The sequence below is a fragment of the Bubalus bubalis genome, chromosome 5, assembly GCF_019923935.1.
Source record: "Bubalus bubalis isolate 160015118507 breed Murrah chromosome 5, NDDB_SH_1, whole genome shotgun sequence".
Taxonomy (NCBI): domain Eukaryota; kingdom Metazoa; phylum Chordata; class Mammalia; order Artiodactyla; family Bovidae; genus Bubalus; species Bubalus bubalis.
In genome coordinates, this window is record NC_059161.1 from 15,444,161 (window position 1) to 15,471,059 (window position 26,899).

Below are 26,899 nucleotides of genomic sequence, written 5' to 3' on the forward strand. Positions count from 1 at the left end.
GTCATGGAGATGGGTAATGGAAGAAATAACCAGACCCAGGACAGGATGGAGGTATCTAGCAAATTTACTTCCTCTTACTGAGTAAACGAGGATTCAAAAGACAGCAAGAAGCAGAAGCTGGCAGACCAAGAGACTGATTTCATAACTTCACAACTGAAAGCAGAATTTTCACTGAAGCATTTCACCCCAGGGCTAGAAAGGAACAAGCTACTTCTAGAAGAAAGCAGAGTCAGGCCACTTGTGCCTCAAGAGACTGCCACGGAAGAAAAAGAGTTTTAAGACAAGACAGCCAGCTGGGAGGAAACCTCAGTGAGACAGAAATCTAATGATTCATGAGATTCCAGGTAAACCAGGCATCTTGGAACTTGCAAAACTTGTTCAAACACTAATTCTTGCCCAGCTGGCTGAAGACACTGAAGCAGAAAGCATCTGTGTGCCACCCAGTCCACGCACAGCAGTAAAGCGGGCTGCAAATGAACAGCTGAGGCCAGTGTAGGAACACTCAGCCCAGCAGCTCCTGCAGACCTCGGGCACTTGGAAAAGAAAGATCAGAACGGGGGAGGGCTGAGGTGCTGACGGTGAATGGGCAGGACAGCAGGAGTGTCTGCAGGCATCCGTGCCCCGATTCCAAATTTAAAAAAACTACTCACTGGGGAAATGGAGAGAAGGGAAAAGATGGAAAATCCATCACTGGTAACAGGTTTTCATTCTAGGAAAACAAAAGGATGCTCTACCAGAGGGGTCCCCACCCCTTATTAGGAATCCGGCTGCACAGGAGGTGGTGAGCGGTGGGTGAACTCCCCATTGCTCTCATTACTGAGCTCCACCTCCTGTCAGATCAGCAGTGGCCTTAGATTCTCATAGGAGCGTGATCCCTAACCCTAAGGTCAAGGTGGAATAGCCTGAGATTGCCATGAAACAGAAAGAAACAGAAATAAAGTGCACAATAAACAAAGTGCACTTAAATTGTCTCTAAACTATCCATCCTTCTCCCCTACCCTGGTCTGGGAAAAGTTACCTTCCACGAAACCGGTCCCTGGGGCCAAAAAGGTTGGGGATTACATGTATACTTTGGAAATATTTATAGAAAACATCCTACACAGCCCTCTCTACTAGAATTCTTTATTTACCTAATAGTGTATTTTAAAGGTTTTCATATCTACACATGTAGATCTTTTTCCTTTGTTAACAGCTGCAACACATGCCATAGTACAATGTGTATTGTAATTTACATAACAGAGTTGGGCATTCAGGTTGGTGTTATAGGTCAGGTTTCGGTCTGTTTCAAAGTAGCCACGTGTGCTTGGCAGCCTCCAAGGAAGGGGGCGAGAATCCCCCCCTCCCCGGTTTTCATACCTGTGCTTTCCCCTCCCACACTGGACCTGTGTTGCTCTGTGTGACCCAGTGTCTAAGGCAGAAAGGACAATCTGTCACTCCCAAGGTTAGGTTTTAGAAAACTGTGGCCTCCCTCTTGGGTTTCTCTCACATGCTCACCCTGTCTCTCTTGGTTCATATGTTCTGGAGGAAGCCAGCAGCTATGGTATGAAGACACTCAAGCAGCCTGTAGGGAGGCGACCCATGTGGTGAGGAACCAAGGCCTCCAACAACCAGGGCAGTGAACTTGGAGAGGAACTCTCCAGCCCAGGTGACTCTGCAGCCCCTGCTGACAGTTTGATGGAAACCTCATGAGAGACCCTGAGCCATAACCATACAACTAAATTGCCCTCAATTCCTACACACTGAAACTATGTGAAGTATTTGTTTTAACCTGCTAGATTTTGAGGTAATTTGTTATGCAGTAACAGATGACTGGGCTTCTCAGGTGGCTCAGTGGTAAAGAATCTGTCTGCAATGCAGGAGACACAGGTTTGATCCCTGGGTCAGGAAGATCACCTGGAGAAGGAAACGGCAACCCACTCCAGTATTCTTGCCTGGAGAATCCCATGGACAGAGGAGCCTGGAGGGCTACAGTCCACGGAGGTCTCAAAGAGGTGGGCATGATTGAGTGACTAAACAACAATAGATGACTAATGCACCACATACAGTAAAGTCTTAGCCATGGACTACTTACAACAAAGGTAAATGCCTTCAAAAACTTGAAAGATATTGCAAAATTGTCTACCAAAGAGTGGTGGCAATTTATAATCACACCAACAAAGCACAAGAGAGTTGGTTTCTTCACACCTCAACATCTCCAGGTATGATCAAACTTAAAACAATTTTACTAAATTAATGGGCAGCACCTGGCATCTGGTTGCTTTGATTTGTTTCTTGAATTTCAATTTTTTTCTGGACACATGCCATGCATCATCAGAAATGAAAAGAAAAAGATGCATTGCAGAGTTCTAAATGATTTTAAAAATGACAGAGTGAGCTGCCATGCCTCAAGCTCTAAGCCACTACCTTATCATTTAAAGTTTCTATTAAATTATTAATTTATAAAATAACCACTGAAATTTGAATCTGGCAGGATAAGTCAACATCTTGTTTTGACTATTTTCTCAGAAATGCTCAGAACATTAAATGATTTCAATAAGAGGCATGACCTTGAACTTTAAAGCTATCAGCCCTAAGTCAGAAGTGATATAAATTCAAATATTAATTCCTTTTAATATTGCTGAACCAGAAGCTTATAAACAAAAATAGAATGAGTGATTGGGATCAGATGGGAACTAAATGTCTGTATTTTCCAAAACTACGTAAAAGAAACATCATAATTGTCTCAGGACAAATAGGAACTCAACTAATTCCTTATTTGGCTTCAATTCCTGGGGAGAACAAATGGTTCTGGAAAAAAACTTCTTATCTTTTATAAAAACCTATAAAGAGGACTGGAATTCAGTGATGTTTGAGATAAGTAAAAATAATGTTTCTTACCAGGGAAAAAAGCATGGAAATCACTATAGGTCTTCCACTACCAGCACACTTTGAGTTTTAGGAAAATGTACACAAATGTATTTTTAGTTATCTTTTACAATAGATATTATTCTTGGTGACATTTCACCAAATTATTAAATACATCTATCTGTTTCTACCGCCAGAAATCATAAAAAAACATTTTTAGAAAAAAAATCTACTGGTCAACAATACAGTGGATATACTGTACCAGGGAAACTCGAGAAAGCCTTCCTAAATATTCTGGTGTCTAAGAGTGGAAAACCAAGACAAATTGGTTGCAGATCAAACGATCTCTTTAAATGTGCAACTCAGAAGGTCCTGAATGGTTATTAAACCAACCAGTTGACTCCTCATCTAGTACATGACAAATAAGTGACAATATAATTTATTTATCATTGCTGCTTCTCAGGCTGCACCGCTCTGAAGAAGCAAAACCAAAGGATGTGAGTAAAACATGGCTTCCTCTCAGGAGAGGTTCTGGGCCCTGCAGGACTCCCCCCAGTTTTCCTGGCAGGGAAACCCAGGGTGGGTATTAGGGTGCCAAGGTTTTCTCGCTGCCCTGCCCTGCCCCAGAGTCACCTCTAATGGGCAGCCTCCTTCCCAGTTGGCCCTGACTCGGGCCAGCTTAGCTCTTCCTGACATGGTCCTGGGCGCCTATGACAGGCTCCAGCCTCCCCCCCCATACACCACCCCCTCTGTCAGCACTCAAGTATGTTCTTCCTGAGGCAAGTGGGGGCTCCCTCCCCAGCAATGGGCCACTGCCCAATGGGACCTCGCTCTTTCCGGGACCCTCAGCTCCCTTCTTTGGCTCCTACAGTAAGGCAGATACCATGCTCTATGTCCTTCATGGTTTGGGTGGGAGAACATTCTAATCATAATACACAGTGTCATCCTTAAAGCATTCCTCCCCGGTCATAGTCTAAGAGAGTTTTAGGTAAGACTATGGAACTGCAACTCTTTCTTCTCTCTCTTGTGAAGTTGCAGCCATGGAGCTGACAGTCTGAGCTCTTCAGGAACTCGGGGTCTGTTACAGCAGACTTGACTCTTTCTCCCCAACTCTGCTGGATCCTCAGGCAAACATGAAGAACTATCACTCCTGTCCTGTCATTGCTACATGATCCACAGACATGTACTCTGTAGAGATTTTCTAATGGGCTCTCTCTGTATAAGCACTATCTGTTACTATACCACAAACTCCATGACTCTGCATGGAGAGGAGATAAAAGCTTCTGCTATGTGAAACGATCTTATCCAATAGCAGCTCAGAATCCTGACCTGCTTTCCAAGTAATCATCTACAACTTTCTGCTGATTAAAAGTTACATGTTTTGCTAAAATGCTTCCTTCCTCTGTATTACTATCTATCTATCATTTATGGTTGTACTGGGCCCTCATGTTTGAGTTTGGGCTTTCTCTAGTTGCAGCTAGTGGGAGCTACTCTCCGTCGTGGTGCACACGTCTCTCATTGCGGTGGCTTCTCCTGCTGAGGACTGTGAGCTTCAGTAGCTGAGGCATGTGGGCTCAATAGCTGCATTCCCGGGCTCTAGAGCACAGGCTCAATAGCTGTGGCCCATTGGCTTAGATGCCCCGTGGCATGTGGGATCTTCCTAGACTGGGGATCAAACCCGTGTCCCCTGAATTGGTAAGCAGATTCTTAACCACTGGACCATGAGGGAAGTCCCCCTCTGCATCACTATCAATCCAGTACCTTCCCATCGTCGGATTGGGGGCAGGAGGAGAAGGGGACGACAGAGGATGAGATGGCTGGATGGCGTCACTGACTCGATGGACGTGAGTCTGGGTGAACTCTGGGAGATAGTGATGGACAGGGAGGCCTGGCATGCTGCGATTCATGGGGTCGTGAAGAGTCGGACACGACTGAGCGACAGAACTGAACTGAACTGAATGAATGCTTCTGTGAACTGTGATTGGATTATTTCAGCTACTAGAGCCAGACTTTCTGGGTTTGAATCCAGGTCCGACTTTTACTGGTTATACTACCCCAGGCCAGTTACCTAAGTGCTTAAAATCCTCTTATCCGTAAAGAAGAGCTATTAAAAGAATCTTCTCCATAGTTTGTTATTACTAAAAAATGAGTGAAGGCATGTCAAGCGTCTAGAACTGGGCCTGGCACAGTGTTTGCTCACGGCATTACTATATGAATCACCCTGTCCTGCACACGCTTCAGCATCCCCACATCTGGGGAGATCTGCAGGTGAGATCCTGCAGAAGGGCTGGGGTTCTCACTCCACCACTTGCTTAGCTCTAAGTGGCTAAGCAGATGAGTCTCCCAACATGTTGTGACAATAACATGCTGACAGACTGAGGATGACTGCACGCAGTATGGAGAAGGAATTTGCCTGAAAGCAAAAACAAGAGCACCGTTCAGGCAATTAATCACCCTCATTCCTTTCCCCCATTCAACTTCAGCAAATTCAGCAATTTCTGCAATTAAGAAACTGTAAAAGGATCGCTGGCCACGTGGACATGCCACATTGACAGTCGCCACATGGACTGCTGTTACCGTCCTGCTTGAGTTCTGATGGTTCTGACTTACTTGCTCTGCACCCCAGCCTGTGACCCCTCCCTGGCTTCCAGATCATTAAATGGAGACGCACTCCTTGACACACCTTTCTCAAAGAGCTCAAGCAAGATCATGCACTTCTCATCTGGACTGCCAAGTCTGCTCTGCTTATCATACAAAAGAAAGAAGCCAGGCTCCTGTTTTTAAAGTTTTAACTGGAGAATGCCAAGAGCAGTTTAGGCTCTCTGCATCTGCAGCATCATCAGGGGACCATGATGAGATCTTGAAGTAAATATTTAAGGATCTGATATTTTCTTTCTATCATTTCTGCTAGGGTCTGAGCACAAGATCTTTTTTTAAAAATTACTTATTTATTTTTGCTTATGGTCTTCGTTCCTGCTCACAGGCTTTCCTTAGTTGCGTTGAGTGAGGGCTACCCTTCGTTTTGGTGCATGGACTTCTCATTGGGGTGGTTTCTCTTGCTGCAGAGCATTAGCTCTAGGTGCAAGGGCTCAGTAGTTGTGGTGTAAGGGCTCAGTTTCTCCGTGGCATGTGGAATCTTCGCAGACGAGGGGTCGAACCTATGTTGTCTACACTGGCAGGTGGATTCTTATCCGTTGTACCACCAGAACAGTCTTAAGCATAAGATTGACATCCTTACTGTCACCTGATGATATACAGGCAGGCCACCTGTAAATGTCCTAGTCCAGGACCTAAGGGAGTGAAGTCATGATTCTATCTGCTGGGATGAGAAGAGCTGGCCATATGCACAGCAGATCACCAGGTCAAGGCTTATTCCAATGATGATGCAAGCATAATCACTTAGGATGCTGCTGCAAGTTAGTCCTTTAGGGAGCTATATTTAAGTAAACAAAAACCAAACAAATAAGACTAGTATTTCTGGGAGGTGGGGGGTAGGGATCACATACTAGTTACAACTGGAAAATGAGGAAAGAGGTGTAATCAATATTTCATCTGCCCTGCTTCTTACACAAGTGGGCAAAGTCAACAATAGACAGGAGGACTTTGGGGATCCCCAACACCTCCACCCCCAAGGAGGCAGGATGGCACCGTGGATATAGATAGAGGTTCAGGAGGGCAAACAACATGGGTTCAAACCAATTCCTTCATTCACCACTTCTTATAACACGGGCTTCAGTAAATCTCTTAGGTTTTCTGTGCCTCAATTTTCTCATGTGCAAGAGGATTGTTATGAAGATTTAATGACATAATTTATGGAATCACTTAAATACCTGGTGAATAGTAAGCATACAATAAATGTTAGCTATTACTGTTTTGGAGCTGGCTTTCAAATAAATGAAGTGCTCTTTTTAAAGTTACTTGAAAACTTACAAGTTTACTTTGTTTTTTTTTTTAAATTTAATTTTATTTTTAAACTTTACATAATTGTATTAGTTTTGCCAAACATCAAAATGAATCCACCACAGGTATACATGTGTTCCCCATCCTGAACCCTCCTCCCTCTCCCCTCCCCATTCCATCCCTCTGGGTCGTCCCAGTGCACCAGCCCCAAGCATCCAGTATCGTGCATTGAACCTGGACTGGCAACTCGTTTCATACATGATATTTTACAAGTTTCAATGCCATTCTCCCAAATCTTCCCACCCTCTCCCTCTCTCACAGAGTCCCTAAGACTGTTCTATACATCAGTGTCTCTTTTGCTGTCTCGTACACAGGGTTATTGTTACCATCTTTCTAAATTCCAAATATATGCGTTAGTATACTGTATTGGTGTTTTTCTTTCTGGCTTACTTCACTCTGTATAATAGGTTCCAGTTTCATCCACCTCATTAGAACTGATTCAAATGTATTCTTTTTAATGGCTGAGTAATACTCCATCGTGTATATGTACCATAGCTTTCTTATCCATTCATCTGCTGATGGACATCTAGGTTGCTTCCATGTCCTGGCTATTATAAACAGTGCTGCGATGAACATTGGGGTACATGTGTCTCTTTCCCTTCTGGTTTCCTCAGTGTGTGCCCAGCAGTGGGATTGCTGGATCATAAGGCAGTTCTATTTCCAGTTTTTTAAGGAATCTCCACACTGTTCTCCATAGTGGCTGTACTAGTTTGCATTCCCACCAACAGTGTAAGAGGGTTCCCTTTTCTCCACACCCTCTCCAGCATTTATTACTTGTAGACTTTTGGATCGCAGCCATTCTGACAAGTTTACTTTGATACTTCTATTAAATGGTTAAAAATGATAAATATTTTTTGGGGAAAACTGGTATGATGGCATTTAAATTGTTTGTGGCAATGCCATTCACAAGTTTACAGATCAAAAAGTCACCATTTTGTCTCCAAATTATAGGACTTCAGAACTACAAAACATAACTTAATAGCAAAATAAATTTTTTCCCAAACTAGATTACAAGTTTCTATAACTTATAATACTGAAAACTGTCAGACACAAGAATATACTTTAAGTCTGTCAATTTCTTTTAAAACTGTGGTATATGTTATACCCTAAAAATTATGTTAAGATGAGAGTTTAGGAACTGGCATTTACTTAAAATATTTTTATTATTATGAAAAGACAACTAAATTGACAATAATTTGAGCACTACTTTTGAGTATTTGGGTAAAAGCTTTTACAAGAAACAAAAAGATGTGTGCATTATACACTGAATTTCTTTGGCACTTATTAACAATAATGCATTTCTGTTTAACGACTCATGAATAGAGCTACAACTGACCCCCACTCCCATCACTTGTCATCCATAGGCGGGGCATTTTTATTTCTGTTTGTATCAGCCAGGAGGTTGTGTTGTAGTAACAAACATCCCCTAAACTCCGTGGCTTATAAACAAAGTTTCTTTCCTACTCATGCTACATGCCCATCACAGGTCAGCAGGGAAGCTGTTTCATGTCACCATGTCAGGTCTTCACTCAGGGATGCAGATACAAAGAGATCAGTAGGCAAGAATTTTCCTGGTCACCATGGCAGGCAGAATGAAATATGTAGAATTCTACACTGGCTTTTAAGGTATTCCCTTAAACATGACACAAGGCTTATCTATTCACATTCCATCAGGAAAAGCAAGTCACATGGTCCCATGGGCAAAGAAGTGCCCAATGGACTCAGAGTGGGTAGATTTAGTGAACATCATCAGTGTTAAATACATACACTGTTAAAGGGACCTGTGCAGGTTCCTTTCACTTTTAAAGGTTAAGCACGCAGCTGTGGCTAATTCAAACATCAGTCATAACATATGTCAGCTCTTTTGCAATGCCACCTTGCTCTACACAGCCATATCCTGGGCTGTGCAGGGGAGGGAATTAACAATTTGTGTCCAACATAAACTAACTAGATTCTGCCTTCTAAGTGGAAACAAAACTTGGATATGAAAGAAGTAAGAAAAAATTAAGAGCTTAGTTAATTTGTTTCTTGTTAAGTGATAAGGTAAGTATTGTTGTTGTTTAACCACTAAGTTGTGTCCAATTCTTTTGCAATCCCATGGACCGTATCCCACCAGGCTCCTCTGTCCATGGGATTTCCCAGGCAAGAATACTGGAGTGGGTTGCCATTTCCTTCCCCAGGACATCTTCCTGACCCAGGGATCGAACCCAGGTCTCTTGCATTGTCAGGAAGATTCTTTACCACTGAGCAACCAGGGAAGCCCAAGGTAAGTATAGAGGAACAAATATATATCTTACTGTTTTCCCTTTTTGAGGGAAAGTAATTTTTCTTTCACACACAAAGTGTGCTCCATCAGGCTACTCTCCAAGGGCTTTACAGTGGCACCCTATGCTGGGCTCTTTCCTACCTGCCTCCTCTGTCACCCACACTTTCAAACAGGGGACATGCTGGAGACAGATATGGTCTGAATTTTTTTCACAGGCAGATGAGAAATTAGACCTGGTTATCATTTATTTTAAAACTGGAAAGGATCTCAGGTGTCATGACAGGAGACCTCTAGTTGTCCTCAGACATCTGCCTCCCCTCCTCCTGCCTGGAACAGACTAGATGACAACTACATGGTCTGACAGCCACCTCACACCTCTCACAGCTAGCTGTGATCACATGACTAGCTGGCTGGCTGAACGGAAGCTACTTTTAGATCATGCCTTTTAAGGAATGGATGCGTCCTTCCCTTGACCCTTTCCTGCCTCTCATTGGCTGGTATGTGGGCAAGATGGTGGGCGCTAGGGCAGCATTTTTAAGCACTAAATGGAAGCTTTGTGTTGAACAGAGGACAGCAACAGGATAGAAGGAACCTGGGTTTCTGAAACTATGAAGCTTCCATGGCAGCCCTGGAGGGCATATGCAAGGATTGCATGTAAGAGAAATACATGTTTATAATACACTGGGAATACAAGCTCCTATAGTTAAAAGTCAAGTTTAAAAAAATAAAAGTGTCAACTATTTTCATGTCAGCTGGTTCAAATCTCTTAATTTTCTGATGAGGAAACTAAGGCCAGAGAGACTAAAAGATCTGTCTGTCTATGGTCATACAGCTATCCCCTCTGTAGACCATACATTAAAATGATGGAAAATTGCTCATCTCTCATGTTAATGGCCACGAAAGTAAAGTTTCTTACAATTTATTTTTTAATGATTTAATGTCATACTCAGTGCAAGGAACAATAGAACTTCATGCTAAGAACTACATCACTCCAAGTTTCCTAGGATAATCAACATGTCCTATTAATAGAAATTATTTAATTCAATGTAGATTGCCAGGGTTCAAATCTAATGGGAAATTCTGAAGGTTTTGACTGAGGAAGCAGTCAAACTCTTGGAAGATATTCTTGAAATACATTTCCCAGAATCAACATGGAGACAATCAGTGGGTTGTATTGTATTTGTACTTCTTTCTGAGAAGGAACAGTAAGCCTTCAGATGTGACTGAAATTTGGCCCTGATGGTGTAAGCACCCAGCTTTCAGTACACATATAAGAAACCACAAGCTTAAATAAGTAAAACAAAGTTCACCCATTGAATCACACTTGATTTCAGTTAACTTTTTCATAGGAAAGGAGGAAAAAAACAGGTCTCAATTCTCCACTTTCTTGACATCCTCATTTGCTGTGTTCATGTGCCATTCAAAAGGAATTAGACTGTTTGACGTGGTTTGAGCGTCTGATGCTGTAAAGAGTTGTGAAATGGCTGGGAACTGTTTCAAAGAGCAAAAACATCTGATGTTGTTGGTTTAAGCTTTGGGTAGTTTATGGAAAATGAGAATTCTTTCTCTCCTTTGGAATACGCTTTGGGAACATTTATTTTAGTTGTCCTTGTGTTTGGATGGCTGATAGCAAGGCCTAACATCAGAATCAAGACCTCAGGGGACCAGCCATCAGAATGCAAGGCCATTTGGTTTGATTTTATCCACCCCTCTTTCTGATCTCCCCCACAGCTGTCCTGAGTCATTTTCACTGTCAGCAGAAATGACAGCTTGTGTCAGTGGGGCTCACTTGTCCACAACAAATTGCTGCTTCACTTCACTTCTAGCTTTCAAAGTCTCTAATTTGGAACTCAGAATTGCTAGAAGGGAACACCTTAATATCAGTGTCAACCTATGCTGGGCTTAAAGTTATGTTTTTAAATCTGATGTCACATATCTGCTTCAGGTGCTCCCTGTTGCCTAGGGAGTGCCTGAGCTTTACCATCAAAAGACATTCAAGTCTACCCATCTTGCCTCTCAAGCCCCATCTTCTCCTATTGCTCCTCTTTGTGACAATTATCTTGGACTATTATCCACATCAAGGACCTATCCTTCTGCACTTTCTGCCTGGGGTAATCTCCTCTGCACCCACCCCCTCCATTTTTTTTTTTTTTTTTTTTTTTTTTTTAGGAAAAGTTTGTTTTTTTTTTTGCTTGGCCTCTCTCCTAGTTTTTCCTACTTCTACAATATCACTGGTTTAACTGTATTCTAACTATTTATGTATCCACAACCCCTGCTAAGTTGTGAGCATCTCAAAGAGAGGAATCATATCCTAATTTTTTTTTTCCATAACCTAAGTTTACTCTGAACATCTGGTACAGTTCTTAGCACACTGAAGATATTCAATATATGCTTGCTGAATCAATAGATCAGTGGCAATAAAAGAAAAAAGAAAGGATCCTAAACTGTAGACTCTAAGTCATTAACATAAAACTTAAATGTGTAAAAGAAATTATAACTTATAATAGTGTCTCTTTATCCCATCTTTTAAGTTTAGATAGAAAGAGGCAAAACATTTATGGAGCAGAAAAGCTGCATAAGAAGCAATGGATATCTTTATCCTAGGAATTAGAAGACCCAGATTTGAATTTCAGCTTTGAGCTTTCTGCCTCCTTAACTCTAGGCAGTTTACATTTATAAAATTAAAATCTAAATCCCACCTCACTCCAAAGTAAGTCTCAGGCAGTTGTTGGCAAGGAATACTCCTCTGTGGTTTTCTTTTCCTTTTAAAAATCAGTTTAGAATGGAAATGAAGATACCTGCTGTACCTTCCATGTAGCGAGATTCCAATGAGTTGGTGGCCATGAAAGTGTTCTAGAAACTATAGAATGAGTGGAGTATTTCCTGCTGTGTCACTAAACAATGGTGTCGCAGTCATCAGTGATTCCAGCCCTCTAGGGCACTCAGGAAGGAGAAGAATGCCTGCGTGGCCTGGTAGCCATCAGGCTGCAGCCACTCCCTGTGGTGAGCACTGAGGAACTCAGGCTGTGAAAAGTCACAGGATAGTGGTCCCAGAGAGCTGAGATGCATATGAAAGGAATGATTTCAGTGAGCCCAGACTCTTGCCATCTTCCCATACATAGAAAAGCATTAAATCCCTTAACTTGGGATATCTGGTTTTCTCTAAATCACAAAATATTTTTGATGCTCAGACTACCTGCCTTTTGTTGCAAACTTCTATATAACCTGACTCTCCCCCCACCTCTTCAGAGCAGTTCTCTCAGGGTTACTTGAGATGCTGTCCGGGCTTAAGTCCAAAAAATTTCTGCTGAATAGAACATAACTCTCAACTTTTAGGTTGTGACTATTTTCTAAGTCAACAAAGGCATCATTATTACAGAAGTTAAAAAAAGAGGAAACAAGTGACTTTTACTCAACCATCCTCTTCAGAGTGGTCACTATGGACCAGGAAAGGTAGCAGGTATTAGGGATTCAAGGAAAACACGGAGATTCAGGACGGCTCTGGCAGGTAATCCCCCAGAGGACTGCTCTCAGACAGACTCATTCTGCAACCAGTTCAGTCCCCATGGGTCTGAGGATCATTGGTCTGAGGGCAGGTCTGGATACAGCAAAGCAACAGATGCACCTCCAAGGCCAAGACAGACTTCAAATACAGAAGAAAAGGCTCAACCATTAACCACCACTAAGCATCCTCCCTTCCCAATGTGACTGGGTATAGCAGAGCTGGTCACTTCTTACTGGAAACAAGGAATGCAACAGAATTTAATTTTGCATCTTTCTTATGTGAAAGAACAAACAGCTGTAAATATCCTGCTAGAACATTTATTTTTAAAATTGTTTCGGAAGCAGTCATTCTTCCTGTGCATGCAAAGTAAAAAATCAAAGTCTGTGCCTCTTTTATCATTATGTTCAAGATTATGTTCATTCATTTATTCATTCACTCATCCTACCAATATTTATTTAGCTCTGTGACATGGTAGGCAGTAAGTCAGGTACTGGGAAAATAGCCATGAACAAGCAGAGGTGACCTGCAGCAAATATTACACAAGTAACTTTAACTGCCACTGTGACAAGGGAGAGGGTTTCAAGCTACAGTGAAAACTGTCAGTTCGTTACAGTTTTTCAGTGAACTGTATGGAGCGAGGAAGGATCTTGGAAGGGTGAGAGAATGCTTTCCTGGGGCAAGGCCCTCAGGACTGATAGAAGGGTAGGTAGAACTGGTCAAGGGGAAGAGGAAGGAGAGAGAGCAGTCAAGGGGGTAGGTAGGTAGGGAGTGGAACTGAATGCAGGCTCCAGGCAGGAAGGACCTGGGCCAGACTATATGGGTGGGGGTGGGAGCCCAGAGAGGCAGTGGTGAGGGGCGATCAACCCCTCCTCAGGTCAAAACCTGAGAGCAACACAAAGTCGTTGCAGGAAGGGCTTTTAAACAGGGTAGCAATGTGATTAGATATGCAGTAAAAAGCAAAAACAAAATGCAACATTAACGCTTTGGATGGTGGTAAGAAGCACAGAGAATTTGGACAGAGGCGGGAGTGGGGAGCCATCATGGTCACAGGAACCCTTCATTTGATGGATAAAGACAATGCCTCAAATGTGAAGTCACTTGATCAAGAGCACAGAGACAGTGATAGTGGTAGAACCTCCTTTTCATGACTCTTGGTCCAGTGGGGTTTTTCTTTATTTTGTTCTATAAGAGCAACCTCCACCCTTTACCTGTGAATCTGGAGTCACAGCTTCCCCACCCTAAGACTCACAACTATGTAATGCCAGAACTGACTGCCTTCTTGCCTTTAAGCTTCAACTGCTACTAATAATGTTTATTAGAAACCTGCCACATGCCAGCCGATCTGTTAGGTGCTTTCCATATTTAATCTTTACAACAATCTTGTAAGGTAGGTATGACTTTTTACTGCTTCACCTGAAAAAAACTAAACTCGAGGCTCAGAAATATTTTTTAAATTGCCAAGGTCACACAGGTAGTTAAGTATGATGAGGACCCGTGTCTATTTTTCTCTGGCTCCAAATCTTGCCAGGATGCCACATGGGCTCTAGATTTTATCATTATCAAATGCCCAATTCTGGTCTTCTGGGAAAAATCAGAATGGGAAGGAAAAGTTTTCCTGCTATAAATTAAAAAAAAACAACACTATATAAAATATTCTGGAAAGTTAACTAAATAAATGCATAAATAAATCAAATATATACAGCCACAAGGAGTAGTAAGAATTAAAAAACTTCAGAAGAAAAATTTTAATCTACCACATCAATGGCACAACATTTTTAAAATGCTCCACCAGCCTGTTTCAGGAGATACTTATTGATCATAACCACATGGGCTGGAACAAGATGAAACAAGACCCTTCAAATGGTCTGATCTACAATCTCAACTAGAAGAACTGCAACACTGCTTATCGAAAGGGTGGGACAGTGGAGAAAAAAAGAGCATCGCTGATGGGCCTGATTCCAACCACCCAACAGGTAGAAATGGAATTTAAAGTCAGTTTCCTTAAACTAAACACTCCAAAAATCAGAGAGGAAGTATAAGAAAACAGAAAAACAAAGTCTGGCCCTAACAAGAAGGCTACGTACCCATAAGAAAAATGAAAAACTAGGAAAATCTTAGAAGCAATTATCACCCCTCCTGAAATAAGCCTTGCACACCATGTGAGACATTTTTGAGAAACAGCTGTTATTGGTTCTCAGGGAAAGAAAAAGAAATATCCCCATAAAGAAACAGGAACAGCAGGATCCGTTCACTTATGGCAGAAGCAATAAGGTCATCATTGCAAAGAGTAAATATTAAAATCAATGCTGCAGAAAATTGGGTTAGTCCATTAGAAACTGACACAAGAGACATATATGGAGGGTTGAAAAATAATTAGATGTTGAAAAAGAAGGGTCTTCTCTTGAAGATGGCATAAAAGAGGGCATTCCATTAGGTGACAATTCATTTTAAAAAATATAAATAATCAAAACATGCAAAAGGATAAAATGGCCTTGGGGTATCATTTTTTATTTTTAATTAAATTTGCAAGAGTTTAAAAATATTCAACACTCATTGCTAGAGAGGCTATCAATTCTGCCCCTTTATCGTGGTATTGAAATTGGCAGTCTCCACACACTGCTATTGGAAGACACCAGGCCATGTATGTCAAAAACAAGAAAACTATGAATAACAGTCAACTCAATAATCCTGGAAACGGATGTAAGGAAATAAAGCAACGAAGAAAATGGCTGTATTTGGGGGTATGCTTACAGTGCCATCAAGTACCACTTAATAATGAAAAACAGGAAATAGACTAATACCCAACATCAGGATTAAAGCTACGGAAAATCAATCTAAAGTACTTTAGTGTGTCCTTAGTCGCTCAGTCATGTTTGATTCTTTGTGATCTCATGGACTGTAGCCCTCCAGGCTCCTTGTCCTTGGGGATTCTCCAGGCAAGAATACTGGAGTGGGTTGCCATGCCCTCCTCCAGGGGATCTTCTCAACCCAGGGATCAAACACAGGTCTCCTACATTACAGGCAGATTCTTTACTGTCTGAGCCACCAGGGAAGCCCATAAATACTGGAGTGGGTACCCAATCCCTCCTCCAGGGGATCTTCCCAACTCAAGAATTGAACTAGGGTCTCCTGCATTGCAGGCAGGTTCTTTACCAATGGAGATACCAGGGAAGCCCAAAGTACTTTTACACATCCATTAAAATGTAACATGATGACTACAAAGAAAAATGGAAAATGATATGATGCTAAGAAAAAACTGGAATGCAGAGTTACATGTGGCTATGACTCCTGCTCTGTAAAAAACTATTACTTGTACCTGACCAAAGACAGAAAGCATCTGACAAGAATTCACAAAAATAAAAAATGTGTTGTGACGGTTGGACTTCATATCTTTTTCAATCAAATTATGAGATGCAACCACTATAACATGAAACAAAACATGGGTTGAATATGAAATGAAACACGGCTTCCCCACTCTATCAGCTATACTACCTTAGGCAAGAAACTGAACTTCCCTGAAATTAGCTTACTCATCTATAAAACGAGAAAACCATCTTTCTATCCCTTAGGAGATTAAATTAAATTACGTGATAAACACTTAGATAGCAATCACTATGTTTCTGGCACTCTTCTAACCACTTTACAAAAACTTCCTTGTTTAATCATAAAAACTATTTAAAGATGAAGGAGAAAGAGGTTCGGTAATCTACAGTGACAACAGCAAGTAACAATAATTTTCAATAGCTTTCCAATGTCCATAGGATCAAATCTAGTATTAAGAACAACTGCTAACATTTACTGTTTGCCAACATGGCATGCACTGTGCTAAGTGCTTTCCTTGCTTAATCTTCTATAGCTCATACAACAATCCTTTGCGTGTGCGCTCGGTTGCTTTAGCTGTGTCCAACCGCCAGGCTCCTCTGTCCATAGGATTCTCCAGGCAAGAATACTGGAGAGGGTTGCCATGTCCTCCTCCAGGGGATCTTCCCGACCCAGGGATCGAACTGCGTCTCCTGCATTGCAGATGGATTCTTTACCCACTGAGTGACCTAGGAAGCCCACAACAATCCCTTAGGGAGGTACTATAATTGTGGCCTTAGGATATTCAGGCTCAGAGAGGTTGTGTAACACGCTTGTGAGGGAGACAGTCAAGGTTTGAACATGGGGCTGTCGGAATTCAGAGCCAGGGGCTCTGTTATCACAGGACAGTTCGTCCCATTTTGTTAGGACGGCGCACACAGCCTTTCAAACCTTGAACCCTGACATACTCACCTCACTCCAGATCTGGGAGAATTCTGAGTTGACACCAAGACCTTTCAGGCCACTAGCCTCTGCTCCTACTGTCCCTCAACTGGTCCTCCTCACAACTCACTCATCCCTCCTGGCTCCACCTTCCCATACCTCCAGAGGCACAATTAATTGTTCCCATATCTGCTGCTGTTTTAGTTAGGAATTTGTGCTTACAAGTCACCATGTCCCATATTGTTTTTACATGTCTTTACCGGCTTGTTTCTCACAAGTAATGAGTTTCACAACAGCAAAGACCATGTTTTATACAGTTTTGTATATGGTGTATTCCTGGCTCTCAGAACAATTTCCAGGACATGACAAAGACCGAACAACCACTTGCTAACACACACTTGCAGCAAGAGGATATTCCCAAGAATCACTTGTTACATCAAAGCATCATTTGCCGTGTACAAAGGATGGAGAATCAAGAGCCCATATTTCTCTTTTTCACAGAACTTCGATGTTAAAGGTAGTTTAGTGACATGAGAACATACAAGGGATCAGTCTATCAGGAAAACTTCCTGGAGGCACTGAGTTTGGGTTATGTGTGTATAAGTGTGTTTACTCATTAGGCCTGTGAGCCTACACATTGGAAATTGCTGCTCACTGGCTTACTGAATCCTTCTAAACAGTAAGCTCCTTGAGGGTGGAAATGTAGGTATTCCTCATAAACTTCAAAACCAAGGACAGTAAGTGTCATGTAACTGATTAAGGAATATCTGTTGATTGATTGATTGCATGCATGGGGTTGAGACATTTTCTTTCCTTACAGTCTTGACAAGATATTTCAACTTGTAGCAAGCTCTACTATACCACTGCAAGACAAAAAAGAAACTTTCAATTTCATGGCATTTCTAGAATTTTATGAAAAACAAACGAGCAACTAAAAAGGATAAACTCCTTGTCCATCTATGTTGAATTTTTCTGTACTCTCTTCAATAATCGCTGTGAGTGCTAACTCTATAAAGGATTTATTTTTTCTCTGAAAACAGAACCTTCTGAGAAAGTCAAAAATGCTCCCACTTAAGCCTTCTTTAAAAACACACAAAATAAAAAGATTCATTTCATGGACATGTTCCCTCCTTATCCTGAGATCAGTTCAGTGCTGAGGAACTATTATTAGAAAGCTCCCAGTTGAAGAAGAGGCCTTCAAGAAGGGAAATAAGATGTGGGATACTCTGTGTTCAAAGCTAATTTTAATTAGACAGGCTACTAGGGTTACTGAGATATGCCAAACATTTAGCTAATTAGCAGGCTCTTGAGACAAGAGAGCTGCCTAGAGATACACAGTTTTTCCTCATTATGAGTGATGACAAATTCTAGTTAAACACCCATTATAAATTTGCTTTTTTTGTTCTTTCCTAAATTCCAATAACATGAGCTAATTTAAACTTGAAAATCAGACATGAAGACTAAAATGGAGACCTTTCACTTTAAACACAATGATCTAACATCGGCCGTTACACTGGAAACATTTTTAGGAAAGTAAAAAATTATTAATGTCGATTTTGATACTATGAAAAAACCTGAAATTGAAGTTAGAAAACTCCATTGAAAATTCTATGGATGACGTTCAACAAAATAGTAAAACCTGTTAGTAAACACGGGAGCACCTGGAACTCTCTAGTAGCTGTCTTTGGCATATGAGACAGATAGAAATTAAGAAAATAAAGAGGAAAACAAACTATCTTTCATTAAGTACTAAGTATATGCTGCAGTACACTAGGTGTTTTATAAAGATCATCTAACTCCTCAAATTAGGGGAAGTAGAATAATTATTATTATCCTACTTTATAGATAAGAGATCCGGGCCATGGTCTATGATCATAAGTAAGGTCATTTAGTTAGAAAGTAGTTCAGCTAGGTTTAATGCCAAAGACAGCTTTTCGTAGGCTCATTTAGATGTCATCCTATATCTGAGAAGACTTATGAATAACATAATTAGATCCATTGAACCTTTTGGGTGTCTGGTACTTACAGAAGTGTTTTGTTCAGGATACAAGCATGAGGTAGTTGTGCTTCTCTGTCAGTTTTTCTTTTAAAATCGAAATTAGATCCCAGGACACAATCTAGGTTTCTGAAGTCAGCAGGATTGCCCACAAGGCTTTTCACGTAAAGTGGTCCCTACCCACCCTAACACTGGAACAGGCTGGTGGTTGCAGCAGGCTGTCGTCCCCAGAGATGGCCATGCTGGTGTCTCCCATCCCCTGTGCTGTGTGATGTAAACTTGCTGCTCCCCCATCAAGAGGAAGAGCCTCGAATCTGGGCAGGCTCTGTGACTGCCCTGACACACAGAATTGGAAGAAAATCTCTTCCTCTAGGAAGCCAGCTGTCAGGTGAGAGGCTGACTACCCTCAGACCTCCATGCTGTGAGAAGCCTAAGCCACGTGGAAGAGTCAGATGTGGGCACTTGTGGATAGTCCCAGCTGACCTCATGGCCAAAACTTCCAGCCTATTTAGCTAACTATTTAGCTAAACCCAGTTGATCCACAGAACCATGAAAGAATAATAACTTGCCATTATACAGCATTGCATTTTGCCCCATAGTTTATTATACAACATCAATAGATAATCAGAACAGTGGCAGTGTTGGTTTTCTCCAGTGGGGTGAAGTAACTATTTCTTTCAAGCAACTGGGAGTAGATGTTTTGGGGGGATATATTGAAATACTATATATCCCTGACATGGCAGTAAGCAAATTTACTTTTGCAGGGTTATTCCTTTAAAGAACTGAGAGACTATGAAAATGTACCTATATAAACATTCTAAAATATCTATACTATAAACATTGAAAATATCTGATACCAGCATCAACGTTCACAGTTCTAAGGCACTTTCAAGTATATCATGTAATTTTTGCCATCCTTTCCAGTAGTCATATATGGATGTGAGAGTTGGACCATAAAGAATGCTGAGTGCCAAAGAATTGATGCTTTTCAACTGTGGTGTTGGAGAAGACTCTTGAGAGTCCCCTGCACTGCAAGGAGATCAAATCAGTCCATCCTAAAGGAAATCAGTCCTGAATATTCATTGGAAGGACTGATGCTGAAGCTGAAACTACAATACTTTGGCCACCTGATGGGAAGAACTGACTCCTTAGAAAAGACCCTGCTGCTGGGAAAGATTGAAGGCAGGAGGAGAAGGGGACGACAGAGGATGAGATGGTTGGATGGCATCACTGACTCGATGGATATGAGTTTGAGCAAGCTCCAGGAGCTAGTGATGGACAGGGAAGACTGGTGTGCTTCAGTCCATGGGGTTGCAAAGAGTCGGACACAACTGAATGACTAAACTGACTGAAATATTCTAAAACAGAGTGGGTTCTCAGCAGAATGATTAGATATATTTGGAGCTAGTTTGTCATAAGGCTGTCAAACAATTTTTATTTTTAAAAAATTTATTTGGCTATGCAAGCTCTCAGTTGCGGCACTTGCAATCTTCCATCTTCACTGCAACACGTGGGATCTTTTCAGCTGCAGCAATGTGGGATCTAATTCCCTGATCCAGGGCTGAACTCAGGCCCCTACATTGGGAGCATGGAGTCTTGGCCACTGGACCACCAGGGATAGCTCCAATTCTCATTTTCTAAAGCAGCAACCAAACACAATCTAGTTTCTATACAGCTTCAGAATGCTGATAAACTGATTCATGTTTGCATTACCTGCCAGACTCCACCTGAGCAAAGAGAATTCAGCACTAATGATTCTAAAGTTAAAAAAAAATAAAATGTTGGAAACAGAAGGATACTCCAAAAGTACTTGTAGGTTAAGTACAGGAGAAAATAATGTTTAGATAAAAAATAAACTCTTTTCTAGGAGATGTCAGAAGGCTAGCCCAGATTTCAGCCAAACCCCTCAGCTTTTGGATCTTCTGTTTAGTTTTCAGTGTTTTGAACAATGACCTTAAGGCCAGGCAAGACAGTGAATCACGAAAAAAAAATTTACTAATGCTCAAAATCTTGTACTTAGTATCAAATAGAGAGAAAATAAAATATATTTCAAAAACCTTTCAATAACAAAGCAAGAATAAAAAAATGGCGGTGCTTGATCAATATACTCCATATTCTGGGCAATTTGGTTAACTCAGATTTTCTGTCATTAACTCCAATAATAAAGATTTTAAATTACTGCCACTTTGCTAAATAATGGGAATAGTTTCACTACAGTACTTTCATTGTATCTTTTAAAGAACTCCTAAAAAGCAAGGCAATCTGTCCACATGGCCAATGTTTTTATTTTCCTAGTTTACAAAGCCCTGAAAAGTAATTGGGCTGCACTCATTCATTTAACTCACTGCCTACAGCAGAAAGAAGTTTCCCCTGGTTCTCAACTGAGATGGACACTCGGGGAATGGTCCTTTTCCCTCCTCTCAGAGATGTGCATTTCCTGAAAAAAAGCAACTAATATTTGAGGTAGCACTGATATTGCTGTTCTCCGTAAATCCTTGTGTTTTATTTATTTATTATTTTATTATTATTATTTTTTTAATCCTTGTGTTTTAAATGCTTTTTGTAGAATCTCCTTTCCCCAAAAGTAACACATATTCATGAAGGAGGAAAACATGTTAAATGCAGAAAGGAATTTTTAAGAAAGAATAATAATCTTCTGTAACCCTGCAACACAGAAATACCCTGCCACCAGACTCATTTTTGTGGGGAAGAGAGGCTCAGTTAACACTAGCAGATTTCTCTTGTGGATTCTTTAAATGCATTTCATGATCTGATCATAAAATTCCTGTGTATGTCACAACACTGATATGACTTCTGCTTACACAATCAGGACCCTATGCCCATCTTTCTTAATGCTGATATGATTTCTTGGTTTACAAAACCCCACAAAACCAATGATAGAATAGAAAGATGCCATGAAATAAAGGGATAAAATTAAAATGAATAGCTAAAACTGGAAGCTTATGATTAAATCACACTGAAATAAAGTAGGAAGAGTACAGTGTATACATTGTATCATAATTTGATGACAAATTAAGATGTTACAACTGAAAGTTAATTTTCCATGGAAACCAATGATATGAAAATTATTATAATAACCATAATTTATACAAAAATAAGACTAAGGAGGTGTTAATAGCTAATGTTAAGTTTAAAATAAAAGCTATTTTTTCCCATTTATCCTGGCAGGTCCATTTATCTTTGCCTTAATATAAAGCAAAATATCACTGTAGTACAGAAAAGTAGATGCAGAAGAGTCTAACTATTTAAGGAGTAAAAAATGTTCACCATGGTTCCAACTCAGAAAATATTGGTTTCATTAGTAGGTAATCTCGATGCACGCCCCAGACTGATAGATACCCTAAGAAGTAACTTCTGAGAACACTTTCTATGACAAAAAGTGGGACCAGTAACATCTAGTTCAAAGCGTTTCGTCTCAGTTCATTAGCTCATCATCCTGAGATTAAAGCAAGAATCACGAAAGTTTGGATGTTCTCAGTTCACAACACAGGGTTAACAGTGTTGAGTTTTAAACTTATTGAATGACCTAAATCTCCCAGCAGCCAGTGAAGAGATGCTGCTCAACCATATTTATATCTTTAATTCAGCACTGGTGGAAGAACTGATGAATACTTCAAAACTGTTTAAAAAATATTGCTATCCCAATTCTGTATCCTAATTAATTGGAAAGAGGCACAGATGGATGGGTGGATGACTGACTAGTAATCTGGGATTAATTTCACCTAATGTTCTGATTCCTCAAAGGTCACAATTCTTCCCATCTTATGCAATGTTCCTGTGAGCCAATACCTTGGGCCAAATTCAAATCCAGTGTAATAAAGGATGGGCCAGCTTATCTGAATATCCAAGGAGGTCATTATTTAGGAATTCCTCATGAGGATATACAGCCTTATAGTCTTACATTCATGTGTGAGAAGAGAATTAACAAATTCTTTTGTCCTGCTTTTCCTCCCCCTAGGATCCAAGGAAAAGTGAAAGTCACTCAGTCGTGTCCAACTCTTTGTGACCCCATGGACTATACAGTCCACCAAATTCTCCAGGCCAGAATACTGGAGTGAGTAGCTTTTCCCTTCTCCAGGGGATCTTCCCAACCCAGGGATCGAACACAGATCTCCTGCATTGCAGGCAGATTCTTTACCCGCTGAGCCACGAGGGAAGCCCAGGAATACTTGAGTGGGAATCCAACTGGGGTCTCCTGCATTGCAGGCAGATTCTTTACCAACTGAGCTATGAAGGAAGCCCCAAGGAAAGCAGAACATCAAATTCTGGCAAAAATGAAGCATATTAAATATGATTTATTCATTAAAAATTTATTAGTTTATTAGTGTTAGGTCCTGAATAAAACAAACAGGATCTCACCCTTGTGGACCTTACATCCTAAGGTATAAACACATTTTTAAAAGTGTAAACTCATTAGTAATAATAACAAAAACAAAAAGATACACAGTAGAAACAAACAAAAGTTATAAAGTTTCCCATGTGGTAAAGGGTCATGAGAAATGGACAATCATACTTCGGTGGCGGGAAGTTGGTGAAAGATTTTTTTTGGAGATAGGGTAATTTGGTGTACATATTTAAAAAAAAATCTCTGTCTCAGTAATCTGACACATAGGGTTATGTGTAGAAAATGATTAGCAATACTAAGTATTATGAAAAATTATTCACTAAAGCTCAAAATTCCCCAAGCCAGGCTTCAGCAATACGTGAACTGTGAACTTCCAGATGTTCAAGCTGGTTTTAGAAAGGCAGAGGAACCAGAGATCAAATTGCCAACATCCACTGGATCATGGAAAAAGCAAGAGAGTTCCAGAAAAACTTCTATTTCTGCTTTATTGACTATGCCAAAGCCTTTGACTATGTGGATCACAATAAACTATGGAAAATTCTGAAAGAGATGGGAATATCAGACCACCTGACCTGCCTCTCCTATATGCAGGTCAGGAAGCAATAGCTAGAACTGGACATGGAACAACAGACTGGTTCCAAATAGGAAAAGGAGTACATCAAGGCTGTATATTGCCACCATACTTATTTAACTTATATGCAGAGTACATCATGAGAAACTCTGGGCTGGAAGAAGCACAAGCTGGAATCAGGATTGCTGGGAGAAATATCAATAACCTCAGATATGCAGATGACACCACCCTTATGGCAGAAAGTGAAGAGGAACTAAAAAGCCTCTTGCTGAAAGTGAAAGAGGAGAGTGAAAAAGTTGGGTTAAAGCTCAACATTCAGAAAACTAAGATCATGGCATCTGGTCCCATCACTTCATGGGAAATAGATGGGGAAACAGTGGAAACAGTGACAGACTTTATTTTTCTGGGCTCCAAAATCACTGCAGATGGTGATTGCAGCCATGAAATTAAAAGACGCTTACTCCTTGGAAGGAAAGTTATGACCAACCTAGATAGCATATTCAAAAGCAGAGACATTACTTTGCCAACAAAGGTTCATCTAGTCAAGGCTATGGTTTTTCCGGTGGTCATGTATGGATGTGAGAGTTGGACTGTGAAGAAAGCTGAGCACCGAAGAATTGATGCTTTTGAACTGTGGTGTTGGAGAAGACTCTTGAGAGTCCCCTGGACTGCAAGGAGCTCCAACCAGTCCATTCGGAAGGAGATCAGCCCTGGGATTTCTTTGGAAGGAATGATGCTAAAGCTGAAACTCCAGTACTTTGGCCACCTCATGCGAAGAGTTGACTCACTGGAAAATACCCTGATGCTGGGAGGCATTGGGGGCAGGAAGAGAAGGGGACGACAGAGGATGAGATGGCTGGATGGCATCACTGACTCGATGGACATGAGTTTGAGTGAACTCCGGGAGTTGGTGATGGACAGGGAGGCCTGGCGTGCTGCGATTCATGGGGTCGCAAAGAGTCGGACACAACTGAGTGACTGAACTGACTGACTGAAACTCTTAGTTATATTATGGTATATTCAAATGGTATATTCACAGTGAGTCTAGGACAGGTCCAGTTTTTATACGTAAATTTTATGATGGAGAATGGTTTCACACTGACAGACAAGTGCTGAGAACAGTAGAACGCTCCCATATAACCTAGGTTCGGTTTCCTCTATTAGTAACATCTTACATTAGGACAATTTGTCACAATTAATGAACCAACATCGACAAGATATTCAGATCTCCGTTTTCACTTAGTGTCCTCTTCCTGTTCCAGGAGTGCAGCCAGGACACTACATTTAGTTGTCACGTCTCCTTAGGCGCCTCTTGGCTGTGACCGTTTCTCGTTGGTTTTGATGACCCTGAGAGTTTTGAGGAGTACTGGTAATTTTAGACTGTCCCTCCACTGGGATTTGTTCGATTTTTTTTTTCTCATGATAATACTGAGGTTGTGGGTTTTGAGGAAGAAGACTACAGAGGTCATTTTCATCACATCATATTAAGGGTACATGTTATGAACATAAACCTAAAACTGTGGATGTTAATTTTGATCACCTGGCCAGGGTAGAGGTTGTCAGTTTTCTCCAGAGTAATGTTACCTTTCTTCCTCCATATCCACAGTGTATTCTCTCTAAAGAAGTCACTATGCACAGCCCACACTTAAGAAGTAGGAAGTTATGCTCTGCCTCCTTAAGGGCAGAGTAATACATAAATGATTTAGAATTATTCTGCATATGAGATTTATCAACTCTTCTCCATTCATTTATTCAATTACTTATATATGTTAGTATGAACACATGGATCTTTATTTTTATAATTTGTATACAGTAAATGCATTGCAGACTACTCCAGATTAATAGCACAATCTAAAACTACATGATTAATTTTGTTGCTTAAACTGTTTCAGCTTTGGCCACTGGGGACTCTTTCAGTTGGCTCCTGTGTCCCTTTGACACTCCCACCATCGTGTGTATGTATTGTTAGCACTTCCTGATTTGGGTACTACAAAATGCTCCAGGATCATCTTACATATCGCCCAGCCCTATAATCAACCATTTGTTCAAAAAGTCTTGGTTCCTTTTCTGGAGAATGGTGCTAGAAATAAGATCAGGATACTGGCTATGCTTGTTGGATCTGGAGTGTCATTATCTCTGTCTCCTCAGCTGAGAGAGCAAGAAAAGTGTGTGTGTGTGTGTGTGTACACATGCATATCTATACCTTAACATACATATATATCAATAATATATGTATATACATATATGTATACAAATACATGCATAGCCATACATTGTGTGTGTATGTTTTTAAGTGAGTATACACATATCTTGGAGGAGGGCATGTCAACCCACTCCAGTGTTCTTGCCTGGAGAATCCCATGGACAGAGAAGCTTGGCAGGCTACAGTCCATGGGGTTGCAAAGAGCTGGACACGACTGAAGCAAAGTACCATGCGCACATACACATATCTATCAATATTTCTACACGGATCAATCTAAAGCTATATTTGGCTAAACGTTAATTCCCACTGATGTCTCCAGCTCTAATCCAGGGCCACTGATGCTTCTAGCCACCTCCCTTCCAGCAACCTCTCACTCCAGTAGTGAGAGGCCTGTCTCTACCACCCAGCATCCATGGATTCACTAATAACAGTGTGTGCAGAATTGTTCATTCTTTGCTCCACTGCAAAAAAAAAAAAAAAAAAAAAAAAAAAGTACTATGCTTACATAAAGTTTCTTTTACTTTTAGTCCTATAGTCTCCATCCATCCGTTCCAAAGTTACTTAGGTCAGCCTATCCCTTCCCCCTTCAGCGAGGTTATTTCATATACTTATGATACTGTTAGATTCTTTTGTCAATCTATATTCCATCTTGGGATCCCCTGGCCACTTAAAAATTTTTTTTTAATTTGCAAACATTAAAGTTCACTTTTTTGGTTGTAAAGTTCTATGAGTTTTAATAAATGCATAGTGTCATGTATCTATTACCATTAGATTACCAGCATAGTTTCACTCCCCTTAAAACTCCCTTGTGTTTCGCTACCCAGCCCTCCTTTCCCCTCAAACCCATGGAAACCACTGATTTAACGCTTCAGCCTTTTTCATATGTCATATAGATAGAATGATATCATATGTATGGCACCCTTTTGACTATATTCTTTCACTGAGC

General features: G+C 40.8%; 1 protein-coding gene and 1 long non-coding RNA gene across 2 annotated transcripts in view; both read right to left on the reverse strand.

The window, feature by feature from the left end:
* The window catches only part of C5H1orf21 (chromosome 5 C1orf21 homolog), a 242,451-nt gene that overhangs the window by 70,201 nt on the left and 145,351 nt on the right, over positions 1 to 26,899 (reverse strand). The gene's annotated exons all lie outside the window — the stretch shown is intronic.
* LOC123333637 lies at positions 15,980 to 19,854 on the reverse strand. The gene is made up of 2 exons (XR_006551056.2): positions 18,844 to 19,854; positions 15,980 to 16,624 (listed from the first exon to the last, which is right to left on the reverse strand). It is a non-coding gene; the product is annotated as an uncharacterized LOC123333637 (long non-coding RNA).